This window comes from Ovis aries, chromosome X, assembly GCF_016772045.2.
Source record: "Ovis aries strain OAR_USU_Benz2616 breed Rambouillet chromosome X, ARS-UI_Ramb_v3.0, whole genome shotgun sequence".
Taxonomy (NCBI): domain Eukaryota; kingdom Metazoa; phylum Chordata; class Mammalia; order Artiodactyla; family Bovidae; genus Ovis; species Ovis aries.
The window spans coordinates 124,945,516-124,958,744 of NC_056080.1; the positions used below are offsets into that span (position 1 = coordinate 124,945,516).

The 13,229-nt window shown below is 38.9% G+C and overlaps 1 protein-coding gene across 7 annotated transcripts in view; it reads right to left on the reverse strand.

Moving 5' to 3' along the window:
• The window catches only part of RTL9 (retrotransposon Gag like 9), a 203,013-nt gene that overhangs the window by 133,235 nt on the left and 56,549 nt on the right, over positions 1–13,229 (reverse strand). For 5 of the 7 annotated variants that reach the window (XM_060408056.1, XM_060408050.1, XM_060408048.1 and 2 more), the window contains exon 2: positions 5,750–5,789. The exons of the other annotated variants lie outside the window; for them this stretch is intronic. The gene's annotated coding sequence lies outside the window, so the exon portion shown is untranslated. The remainder of the gene's footprint in view (positions 1–5,749; positions 5,790–13,229) is intronic. 7 annotated transcript variants of the gene reach the window in all.

A 13,229-nucleotide genomic window follows, 5' to 3' on the forward strand; every position in this document is an offset into this window, starting at 1 on the left:
AAATTTAATCCTTACAACAAGTCTATGAAATACCTTCAGTTCAGTTCAGTTCAGTTCAGTCACTCAGTTGTTTCCGACTCTTTGTGACCCCATGAATCGCAGCACGCCAGGCCTCCCTGTCCATCACCATCTCCCGGAGTTCCCTCAAACTCATGTGCATCGAATTGGTAATACCATCCAGCCATCTCATCCTCTGTCGTCCCCTTCTCCTCCTGCCCCCAATCCCTCCCAGAATCACAGTCTTTCCCAATGAATCAACTCTTCACATGAGGTGGCCTGAGTCTTGGAATTTCAGCTTTAGCATCAGCCCTTCCAATGAACACTCATGACTGATCTTTAGAATGGACTGGTTGGATCTCCTTGCAGTCCAAGGGACTCTCAAGAGTCTTCTCCAACACCACAGTTCAAAAGCATCAATTCTTCGGCCCTCAGCTTTCTTCACAGTCCAACTCTCACATCCATACATGACCACTGGAAAAGCCATAGCCTTGACTAGACGGACCTTAGTTGGCAAAGCAATGTCTCTGCTTTTGAATATGTTATCTAGGTTGGCCATAACTTTCCTTCCAAGGAGTAAGCGTCTTTTAATTTCATGGCTGCAGTCACCATCTGCAGTGATTTTGGAGCCCCCCAAAATAAAGTCTGACACTGTTTCCATGCTTCCCCATCTATTTCCCATGAAGTGATGAGACCAGATGCCATGATCTTAGTTTTCTGAATGTTGAGCATTAAGCCAACTTTTTCACTCTCCTCTTTCACTTTCATCAAGAGGCTTTTTAGTTCCTCTTCACTTTCTGCCATAAGGGTGGTATCATCTGCATATCTGAGGTTATTGATATTTCTACTAATACACAATTTAAGAGAGAAGGAAAGTGAAGTTAAGTAACTTGCTCAAAACTGTACAATGAATGAACAGCTACTTGTGCTAAAGTCCTGAGAGTAGATGTTTACTACAGTCCTAGTAGACAAGCTATGCCCAAAGCAATCACTAGGCCCTGTTGTGATTCTGAAGAGCAAAATTTTGCTGAAGCAGTAAAAACATCATGCTATCAACATTTTCAATGGAATCCTCAAGCTGGTTTATAAAATGTATATCCTTCCTCTTTGCCTCTCAACTGTCTACTTCTCTTACCCCATCACACTTCAACCACTCCCCAAATCCAAGCATTTTACTGCCTGCCTTCTTCCGGTGTTCATCGTTTTCATACAGCTCAATCCCCCTTCTTTCCTGGCTGATTCTATCTTATCCATCTCCCTATTTATGAAACTAGAATAAAATAATAATTAATGCTTTGAGATCTCAGTACTTGTGCTGTTCAGAACAGAAGTGTTTCAGAACTAAATCATCAGTCCAAAAATTACTTGTAGGTATACTTCACTGAAGAATTTGTAATGATGACCGTCAGAGAAATAATGCTTATAATGATAATAACAACTACTTATAAGAACTCTAGAAACTATCCATAATTAAAGAAAAGCCCTCTTTCAACCCAATATTCCTCTCTAGCTATTCCCTCATTTCTCTGCACTTCAGAGCCAAACATTTCAACAGAGTTATCTGTATACACACTATGAGGAGTTCCTTGCCTCCCTATTCACTTTTCAACCCATTCTAATCTGGCTTTAGGCCTCTCCACTCCAATGAAACCACTGCTGTTATTGCAACAAGCCACCTCCATCTTGCCAAATACAATAGAAATTTTATCCTTATCTTACTTGAACTCTCTGCAACATTTGACATTGTTCACTTTTCCCTCCAAGTTAAAACATTTTCTTCTTTGGGTATTGTGACATGACACTGCTAATTTTCCCCCTGCCTCACTGGATGCTCTTCTTTAGTCTCCTTTGCAGATTTCTCCTGACATTGTGGTACCTCAGGACTCACTGCTGGGTTTTCTTCTCTTTTTTCTTTATACATTCAACCCTTGATATCCAGAGTGGATTGGTTCCAGAAGGCCCCCACACATACCAAAATCTGCAAATGTGCAAGTCTTACATAAAATGGCATAGGACAGGAATATAGCCAGTCCTCCTTATCCTAGGGTTTCACATCTGTGGATTCAACCAGTTGAAGATCAAAAACTGAGGTTGGTTGAATCTGCAGATGCAAAAGCCATGGATACAGAGGGCCACTGTATTCTTTTTCTATGTTATCTTATCCAGATTATGGCTTCAAATACCACAAATATGCTGATAACTCTCAAGTTTATTTCAATACTGTACTCTGAGTATATAACATGTATATTTGACTACCTACTTGACATCTTCATTTGGATATCTGGCAGACACCTTAAACTTATTATGTCAAGAACTTTTGCTATTTTTCCCAAATAGCTCATGTTCCTATCTTCTCCATCTCAGTCACCACTGTTTATCCAGTTACTTAAAGAAAAATTCTAGGCATTATTCTTAATTGCTTCTTTTTCCTCACATCAACAACATATCTATCAGTAAGTCTTCTTGAATTTATCTCCAAAATTTATGTAGAATATATCCATTCATTTCATAAAAACTGCCACCACCTATGTCCAGGCCTACCCTGGATTGTGGAAGTTTCTTGCCTGGTCTCATTTCCTCCTCTCTATTCTCTTCAAGTACAATTCTCCACATAGCAGCAAAATTTATCTTACTGAACCCTTCAATGACTCCCCATTTGGCTCTTTGAATAAAAGCCAAAAATCTTTTTTATGGTTATATGTGAGCCACTCTTGTTTTTTAATAAGCAAATAGAAGACTTGGACAACACTATACACCAACTAAACCTAAACATGCATCTATAGAGCATTCTACCCAGTAACAGCAGAATATATAATCTTCTCAAGTGAACATGGAATATTCTCCAGAAAAGACTATATGCCAGGCCATAAAATAATCTTTGAAGCATTTAAAATGGTTGAAATCTTACGATAGTCTCTACCACAAAGGAATAAAATTGGAACTAAATAACAGAAATTTGAGAAATTCACAAATAAGTGGAAATTAAATAAAACACTCCTAAATAAATACTGTGTCAAAGAAAAAATCACAAAAGAAATTTGAAAATAGTTTGAGATTTTAAAAAAAAGCAAAACTACAATATGCCAAAGATTATGGGATATAGCTAAAGCAGTGCTTAGGGGGAAATTTATAGCTGTAAGACCTTTACTTAAAAAGCAGAAATATCTCAAATCAATACCCTAGCCTCTCACCTGAAGAAACTAGAATAAAAGGTAAAGTACACACAAGGCAAACATAGGGAAGGAAATAGTAAAAATTAGAACAGAGATAGATAAATTGGAAAGTAGAAAAGCAATAGAGGAAATCAAAGAAACAAAAGTTGGTTTGAGAAAAACAGCAAAACCGACAAGCACTGATGGATATGTGTTTGAGCTAACTCCAGGAGATAGTGAAGGACAGGGAAGCCTGGCCTGCTGCAGTCTGTGGGCTCGCAGAGAGTCGGATAGGACTTAGTGACTGATCACCAACAGCAATGGTCAGGAACAAGACAGGTATGTCTTCTCTTGCCAGTTTCATTTAACATTGTCCTGGAGGTTTTAGCCAGAACAATTAGGCAAGAAAAAGAAATAAAAGGCATCTAGACTGGAAAGGAAGATGTAAAAATATCTATTTGCAGATGACTTGATCTTGTATACAGAAAACACTAAGAAATCAAATTAAAATATTACTATAAACAGTTCTGCTAGGTTTTAGGAGACAAGATCTATATATAAAAGTCAGTTATATTTCTATACAGTGTACAGTTCAAAAACTAAAATTAATAAAACAATTCCAACTACAATAACTCAAAAGCATAAAATACTTAGAAATACAGTTAACAATAGAAATGCAACATTATACTCTGAAAACTACAAAGCATTGCTGAAGGAAATTAAAGCAGATCTTAATAAATGGAGAGAAATCCCATGTTGATGGATTGGAAGACCAAATATTGTTAAGATGTCAATACACCTCAAAGTGATCTACATTCAATGCAATGCCTATCAAAATCCCAATTGGCTGCATTTCAGAAATTGACAAGATGATCACAAAATTAATATGGAAATGCAAGGGTCCCAGAAGAACCAAAATAATCTTGAAAAAGAATAACAAATTTAGAAGATCCACAGCTCCTATTTTCAAAACTTTCCACAAAGCTACAGTAATTAAGACAGTGTAGTGCTGACCCAAGGACAGGCATGTACATCAGTGGAACAGAATACTGAGGGCCCAGAAATAAACCTTATATATTATTTTTGATTGTTTTCAATGGAGAACAAAGACTCTCTTCAACAAATATTGGCTGGGACAACTAGATATCTGTATGCAAAAGAATTAACTTGGACCCCTTCCTCACACTATATACAAAAATTAAATCATAATGAATCAAAGATGAAATATAAGAACTAAAACTATGAAACTTTTAAAAGTAAACATAGATGTAAATCTTCATGACTTTGTATTTGGAAATGCTTTCTTAGATATAATATCAAAAGTATAAGCCACAAATAAATTGGACACCACTGAGAAAGTGAAAAAAAAACCACACAGAGTGAAGGAAAATATTTGAAAATTATATATTCTGATATCTCAAATGTATAAAAAATTCTTACAACCTAATAATAAGACAAATAACTCAATTTGAAAATGGGCAGAGGAAAGATCCTCTACGACCCACCTCCTAGGGTAATGGAAATAAAAACAAAAGTAAACAAGTGGGACCTAATTAAACTTAAAAGCTTCTGCACAGCAAAAGAAGCTATAAACAAGGTGAAAAGACAACCCTCAGAATGGGAGAGAATAATAGCAAATGAAACAACTGACAAAGGATTAATTTCTAAAATATACAAGCAGCTCATACAACTCAATGCCAGAAAAATAAACAACCCAATCAAAAAGTGGGGAGAAGACCTAAACAGATATTTCTCCAAAGAAGACATACAGATGGCTAACAAACACATGAAAAGATGCTCAACATCACTCATTATCAGAGAAATGCAAATCAAAACCACAATGAGATATCACCTTACACCAGTCAGAATGGCGAACATCAAAAAGTCTACAACAATAAATGCTGGAGAGGGTGTGGAGAAAAGGGAACCCTCTTGCACTGTTGGTGGGAATGTAAATTGATACAGCCACTATGGAAGACGGTATGGAGATTCCTTAAAAAGCTAGCAATAAAAGCACCATATGACCCAGCAATCACACTCCTAGGCATATACTCTGAGGAAACCAAAATTGAAATAGACACATGTATCCCATTGTTCATTGCAGCACTATTTATAATAGCTAGAACATGGAAGTAACCTAGATGTCCATCGATAGATGAATGGATAAAGAAGCTGTGGTACATATACATGAGGGAATACTACTCAGCCATAAAAAGGAACACATTTGAGTCTAATGAGGTGGATGAACCTAGAGCCTATTATACAGAGTGAAGTAAGTCAGAAAGAGAAATATAAATATCATATACTAACGCACATATATGGAATCTAGAAAGATGGTACCAAAGAATTTATCTGCAGGGCAGCGATGGAGAAACAGACAGAGAATAGACTTATGGACACAGGGAGAGGGGAGGAGAGGGTGACATAGATGGAAAAGGTAACATGAAAACTTACATTACCACGTGTAAAATAGATGGCCAATGGGAATTTGCTGTATGTCTCAGGGAACTCAAACAAGGGTTCTATATCAACCTAGAGGGGTGGGATGGGGAGGGAGATGGGAGGGAGGTTCAAAAGGGAGGGGATATATGAATACTTACGGCTGATTCATGTTGAGGTTTGACAGAAAACAACAAAATTCTGTAAAGCAATTAACATTCAATTAAAAAATAAATAAATTTTAATTTAAAAAGTAAATAAATACAAGTTAGGTTAAATATATTAAATAGAAAAAAATGGGCTGGGGAACTTCCTAGTGGTCCAGTGGTTAGAACTATATGCTCCCATTGCAGGGGGCACAGGTTTGATCCCTGGTCAGGGAACTGAGGTCCCCAAAGCTGCGTAGTGTGGCCAAAAATAAATTAAGTAAATAAATATGAGTAGAGGATTTGAATAAACATTTCTCTAAAAAAGATATACAAATGGGTGATAAGCACATGTTAGTCCTTACTGCTGCTGCTGCTACTAAGTCGCTTCAGTCATGTCCAACTCTGTGTGACCCCATAGACGGCAGCCTACCAGGCTCCCCCGGCCCTGGGATTCTCCAGGCAAGAACACTGGAGTGGGTTGCCATTTCCTTTTCCAATGCATGAAAGTGAAAACTGAAAGGGAAGTCGCTCAGTCATGTCCAACTCTTAGCAACCCCATGGACCGCAGCCTACCAGGCTCCTCCATCCATGGGATTTTCCAGGCAAGAGTACTGGTGTGGGGTGCCATTGCCTTCTCTGGTTAGTCCTTAGAGAAGTGCAAATGAAAACTACAATAAGATACTACCTCTCACCCACTAGCATGGCTACAATAATAATTTTTTAAAATAAAAAAGTGTATAAGAATACATGAATTTCTGTATTGACTACATTGGAAGAAACACAAGCTGGAATCAAGATTGCTGGGAGAAATATCAATAACCTCAGATATGCAGATGACACCACCCCTATGGCAGAGAGTGAAGAGGAACTAAAAGCCTCTTGATGAAAGTGAAAGAGGAGAGTGAAAAAGTTGGCTTAAACCTCAACATTCAGAAAACGAAGATCATGGCATCTGGTCCCATCACTTCATGGGAAATAGATGGGAAACAGTGGAAACAGTGTCAGGCTTTATTTTGGGGGGCTCCAAAATCACTGCAGATGGTGATTGCAGCCATGAAATTAAAAGACGCTTACTCCTTGGAAGAAAAGTTATGAGCAACCTAGATAGTATACTCAAAAGCAGAGACATTACTTTGCCAACTAAGGTCCGTCTAGTCAAGGCTATGGTTTTTCCTGTGGTCATGTATGGATGTGAGAGTTGGACTGCAAAGAAGGCTGAGCGCCGAAGAATTGTTTCTTTTGAAGTGTGGTGTTGGAGAAGACTCTTGAGAGTCCCTTGGACTGCATGGAGATCCAACCAGTCCATTCTGAAGATTTCTTTGGAAGGAATGATGCTAAAGCTGAAACTCCAGTACTTTGGCCACCTCATGCGAAGAGTTGACTCATTGGAAAAGACTTTGATGCTGGGAGGGATTGGAGGCAGGAGAAGGGGACGACAGAGGATGAGATGGCTGGATAGCATCACTGACTCAATGGACGCGAGTCTGAATGAACTCCGGGAGTTGGTGATGGACAGGGAGGCCTGGCGTGCTGTGATTCATGGGGTCGCAAAGAGTCAGACACGACTGAGCGACTGAACTGAACTGAACATTGAAATTATTATTTCAAATAAAAGGTCATTAAGTAAAAAAAAAACAAAAACAAAAACAAAAAAACAAGCATTAAAGAATGTGGAAAAATAGGAATTCTCACATATTGCAGATGGAATTTGAAAATGGTGCAGCCAGTTTGGAAAACAGTCTGGCCGTTCCTCAAAAGGTTACATATGGAATTACCATATGGTATATAGCATATAATTCCATCACTAGCTATATATCCCCAAATGAAAACATACATCCACATAAAAGCTTGTACATGAATATTCATTGCAGCATTATTTATAATAATCAAAAAGTGGAAACAACCCAAATGTCAATCAAGTGATGAATGGATAAACTATAGTATAGCCATATAATGGAATGTTATTCTGCCATAAAAAAGAATATAGTACTGATAGATGCTACAGCATGGAGGAACCTTGAAAAGATGATGTTAAGTGAAATAAGACAAACACAAAAGGACAAATATTATATGATTCCATTCATATGAAATGTCCAGAACAGGCAAATCTATAGAAACAAAAAATAGGTTTTGCTTGACAGAGGCTTGGGGGTGGGTGGCAGTGGAGAGAATAGAGAATGAATGCTAATGGGTATGGGGATTAGAAAAGTATTCCAAAATTATGTGGCTGCTTGCACAACTCCATGAATATATGAAAAATCATTGAATTTAAATGAGTCGACTGAATGCTTTGTGAATTATACCTTAATATAAAAAAAGAAAGAAGAATCAGAGATATTTGGGGGACTCAGAGCAAGCGAAGCATGGGAAATTTCAAGCCCCTTAGAAAAGTCATAAGCCATCACGAATCATCTGCAGTAGAAGTGGCAACATGGGGAGGGGGTTAGTTAGAGAGAAGCCTGTCAAGTGGTGTGGAAGAAATCCAGAATTCCTTGTGGGGACCTGTGGAGGATGCTGAAGGCAGCTGAGAATTAAGAGGCAGCATAGTTGCTAGGCAGTCGCTGTGGCATGAGTGAACAGACCAATGAGTTTCCTGACCAAATCACTGTGCATTGCCAATAGTGAGAGACTAATCCATAAATTATGGACATTTAAACAGTGAAGAGAGTGAGGCAAAATGAGCTAGACTTCAACTAGGATCCAGCAGAGATTATGGGACTCACTCCCTGCCATGAACTTTAAATCAAATGTTTGCACAAAAGAAAGCTTTAATTCAGAACACATTTTAATTGACAACCTTAATCTGTCCAACCTGTGCCCAACCTGTGCCTCCAGGCAACTGGAGTAGGTGCTCCAGAACATGATGAGATTAATTATAGGGAAACAACTATATGTTTAAATTAAATTTGGAGGTGGGGCACACTTGCAGTATATACATTTTTTCACCCCACTAAATGCATAGAGGATAGTAGATGAAGTCTTTAAGGAAAAAAGAAGAGTGAAAAAGTCAAGTAAAGATTCTCCAAACTAAACACCTTTGCATTTTGGTTGCTCACAACTCCTGTTCAGTTCAGTTCAATTCAGTTCAGTCGCTCAGTCGTGTCTGACTCTTTGCAACCCCATGAACTGCAGCACACCAGGCCTCCCTGTCCATCACCAACTCGCGGAGTTTACTCAAACTCATGTCCATTGAGTCAGTGATGCCATCCAGCAATCTCATCCTCTGTTGTCCCTTTCTCCTCCCACCTTCAATGTTTCCCAGCATCAGGGTCTTTTCAAATGAGTCAGCTCTTCACATCAGGTGGCCAAAGTATTGGAGTTTCAGCTTCAACATCAGTCCTTCCAATGAACACTCAGGACTGATCTCCTTTAGGATGGACTGGTTGGATCTCCTTGCAGTCCAAGGGACTCTCAAGTCTTCTCCAACACCACAGTTCAAAAGCATCATTTCTTTGGTGCTCAGCTTTCTTCACAGTCCAACTCTCACATCCATACACGACTATTGGAAAAACCATAGCCTTAACCAGACAGACTTTTGTTGGCAAAGTAATGTCTCTGCTTTTTAATATGCTGTCTGGGTTGGTCATAACTTTTCTTCCAAGGTGTAAGGGTCTTTTAATTTCATGGCTGCAGTCACCATCTGCAGTGATTTTTGAACCCCCAAAATAAAGGCTCCCACTGTTTCCACTGTTTCCCCATCTATTTGCCATGAAGTGATGGGACTGGATGCCATGATCTTCATTTTCTGAATGTTGAGTTTTAAGCCAACTTTTTCACTCTCCTCTTTCATTTTCATAAAGAGGCTCTTTAGTTCTTCTTCACTAAGGGTAGTATCATCTGCATATCTGAGGTTATTGATATTTCTCAATATATTACAACTCCCATAACTGCCCAAAATAACACTCATTTTGATCATCTATTCTCTAAAAACTTTCCTTGCTAACCCACAACTAGCTAATTTTGTGAATTCTTCCACATTCCATATAGATATTCACATACCTAAATCTTATTGAAGAGTTGATATAACTTTGTCTCAAGGAAATAGCTAGTGAAACAACATTTGATTAACTTGCTTGACAAGAGAAGATATAAATGAAACAACTAGAAAACAGTCAAAAGTAGACCATGGTCCTTTGTCTCATTAATGTGTTCATTAGATAAAGACAGGTTTCAGGAAGGAAGGATCTGACTTGTAATCAAGAAAACAAAAGCTGATTTATCCATTTGAATTGAAAAGCAGGTAAAGAATTTCAGTATTTATTCACATATTCATTCAAATATAAAAGGGAACTGATCACCACCTCTGCCACCACAACCATGTGTCATATGTGTACAAGGTTAGATCAAAGTGGTAGCTAATAATACTACATTCTGCAGTTGTTCAAGGATGACAGTTGAGAAAGTTTGATGACAGAGGATAAAAATAACACTTGTTTGGGCATAAATGGAAGTTTTTTCATTGAACTATGTGAACATTCCTCACGTCACCTACACTGTCAGAAATCTAAGAAAACAATTTTGCAACATTTTTATGTGTTCACTACTCATCAAATCACAATTATTCTCTTTTTTCTGAAATGAAGAATAGCTACTGTAAGCATGAGAATAAATTGAGGTAATGATAAAATAATCAGCAACTACTAGGTATAATTCAATTTCCAGTTTAACTGCAGTTACTAATGTGCATAACCTTTGTTCAAGTAGTTTGTCACAGTTGTGTAACAAAGCGTTTGACAAGAGTTAGTTAATAGCAATTTACAGGCAGATACAGAAGCAGAAATCCTTACAGTATGAATATACTTTGTCAACAAAGAAACTATGGCCTATTTACTTCTTTTTTACTTAAAAGAAACATGGAATCTTTTGCTCCCAGCTTGACAGTCAGTTACAAAAAGCAGAAGGCACCTTAACGTTTCCTCTGGAGGATATTATCACTTCATTCCAGTATCAGCAGCGGGTAGAAACATGTGCTTTATCATACTTTGACCTTTATACTTCAAGTCAAGAGAATCCTAAACAAGGTCAGTTTCCTCATCCAGCATGCACTTTGTGCAGATGTAAAAAAAAGTTTTTTTTTCCCACAGAATTTGATCTGTGGGTTTTGTGTTTGAATGAAATGTTTATTTCTATGGTGGTGACTTTGCAAGAAAACAAGTGCAGAAGTATTTCCTCAAAGGCTAAAAGGAGGCATTACCACCACCACCACCACTTGCCAAGGGATTTGCAAAGCATCTTGAGGCTCATGGTTAGTATGGGAGACAAGCCAGAATTAGGAGAAGTTAGCACAGAGAGAAAAGGTGGAGTGTTTTCCCCCCTTTTAGCCAGCCAATTCAACAAAGTCCTTCAGATAGTAACACCTAGTGGTCAGATAATTATGTCTTTTCTACAAGGATTGTATTTGGGTTTGTCTATTTCCTTTATGTTTGGAAGATTTGGGGTTTGCATTTAAAATCCTTGGGTGGAAAGCTATTTTTGTAACTCAACTGGGATGTCCTTGTCTTAGGGTTTCCCATTGCATCAGTCCCCTAGCCTGGACGATAACCATGATAGAGCTTTGTCTTTCAGATGAAATGCAGAACTAAGGACATGACTACTGGTGCTTATTAAAGATTCCCTGCTATTTTCACAAGAGTAGGGGTGTTAGACTCTTGTCTACTGGCCAGATTCTAAATTGGGAGATTACATTCTGCTTTCCTGAATTCCCGCAGCAGAAGCAGCCATCCATGGTATCCTGCTTTGCTTCCTGTGCTACACTATTGTGTGATGTCATTAAACGGCTCTGCTTTTCTACTCTAGAAGTGACCACTTCTTAGTGGAGTGGTGAATAAATTGGTACCTATTGTCTGATATTGTATTTGTCCTAGTTTCAAACAAATTAAAAGGTAGGCTCTGATAGTTAAGGGTAAAGAACAAAACAAAACACTCTAACGGTACTGGTTGTTGTGAAGCAGTAAAAAAAAAAAAAGAAAGAAAGAAAGAAAGAAAATCTGCTTTCTCTTCTGCAACACAGACAAATTAATACATTTAAAAAAAAACTACACTAGTGGTTGACAACAAATTGTTATTTTGCCTCCAACAGGAGGATAGTTCTAACAGCAATGATGAGGTTTGAGAGGATGTGATCACATATCACAAACCAGTTAAACCACCTCTTTCGCCTTTAGGTTGAGTCTAACTATCCTAGACAATTGATCTGTCTGTTTCATAAAATCTCTCTTTTAGGAGCGTCTTCATCTTTTCTTAACATATTTCAGTCTTTTTTAATCTTTCCATAAAAATGATGTTCTTGTTTTTATTTAACCTCCAGTCCACCTACTGTAGCTTAATGTCACCATCTTTTATCCATCTCTAGCCTTTTATACTGCACTAGTACTGAGAGGCCGGAGAAGGCGATGGCACCCCACTCCAGTACTCTTGCCTGGAAAATCCCATGGACGGAGGAGCCTGGTAGGTTGCCGTCTATGGGGTCGCGAAGAGTCGGACACGACTGAAGCGACTTAGCAGCAGCAGCAGCAGTAGCAGCAGTACTGAGAGGCAGTGTAGCACAACAACATGGTTTTTGGAGTCAGACATGCCCACGTTAAAATCCATCACTTTATAGGTTGTATGATGTTGGGCAAGTTACTACTGAGGTTCAATTTCCTCATCTGTAAATGAGCAACCTCTTCAACCTCATGTGAAAATCAAATGACATAATATATTATTCGTAGGGTTATGGGGTAAGATGACAGAGAAGGCAATGGCACCCCACTCCAGTACTCTTGCCTGGAAAATCCCATGGGCGGAGGAGCCTGGAAGGCTGCAGTCCACGGGGTCGCCGAGGGTCGGACACGACTGAGCGACTTCACTTTCACTTTTCACTTTCATGTATTGGAGAAGGAAATAGCAGCCCACTCCAGTGTTCTTGCCTGGAAAATCCCAGGGATGGGGGAGCCTGGTGGGCTGTCGTCTATGGGGTCGCACAGAGTCGGACACGACTGAAGTGACTTAGCAGCAGCAGCAGGGGTAAGATGAGGCATGGTATTTGGCACCCCAAAAGTGCTCAATAAATAGTAGTTATTCATCTGATTAGGTGCACAAATCTGACTCAATTCATAAACTTTTAGAGTGGGGAAGCATACTTCCTGGATTTCAACACAAGTCCCCTGGTAGCTCAGTGGTAAAGAATCCGCCTGCCAATGCAGGAGACACAAGAGACATGGGTTTGATCCCTGAGTCGGGAAAATCCCCTGGAGAAGGGAATGGCAACCCATTCCAGTATTCTTGCCTGGGAAATCCCAAGGACAGAGGAGCCTGGTGGACTACAGTTCACGGGGTTGCAGAAGAGTTGGACATCACTTAGTGACTAAATAACAACAGTGTCATAAACATACTAGGCAGAGAGGCTCAAAATTTGTTGACTTATTTTTCCCCTGGAGTGAAATGAACAGCCCTCACCTATCTGCAAGATATCACATATTTAGCTCAAAGGTGACAAAATCGATCAATCCTC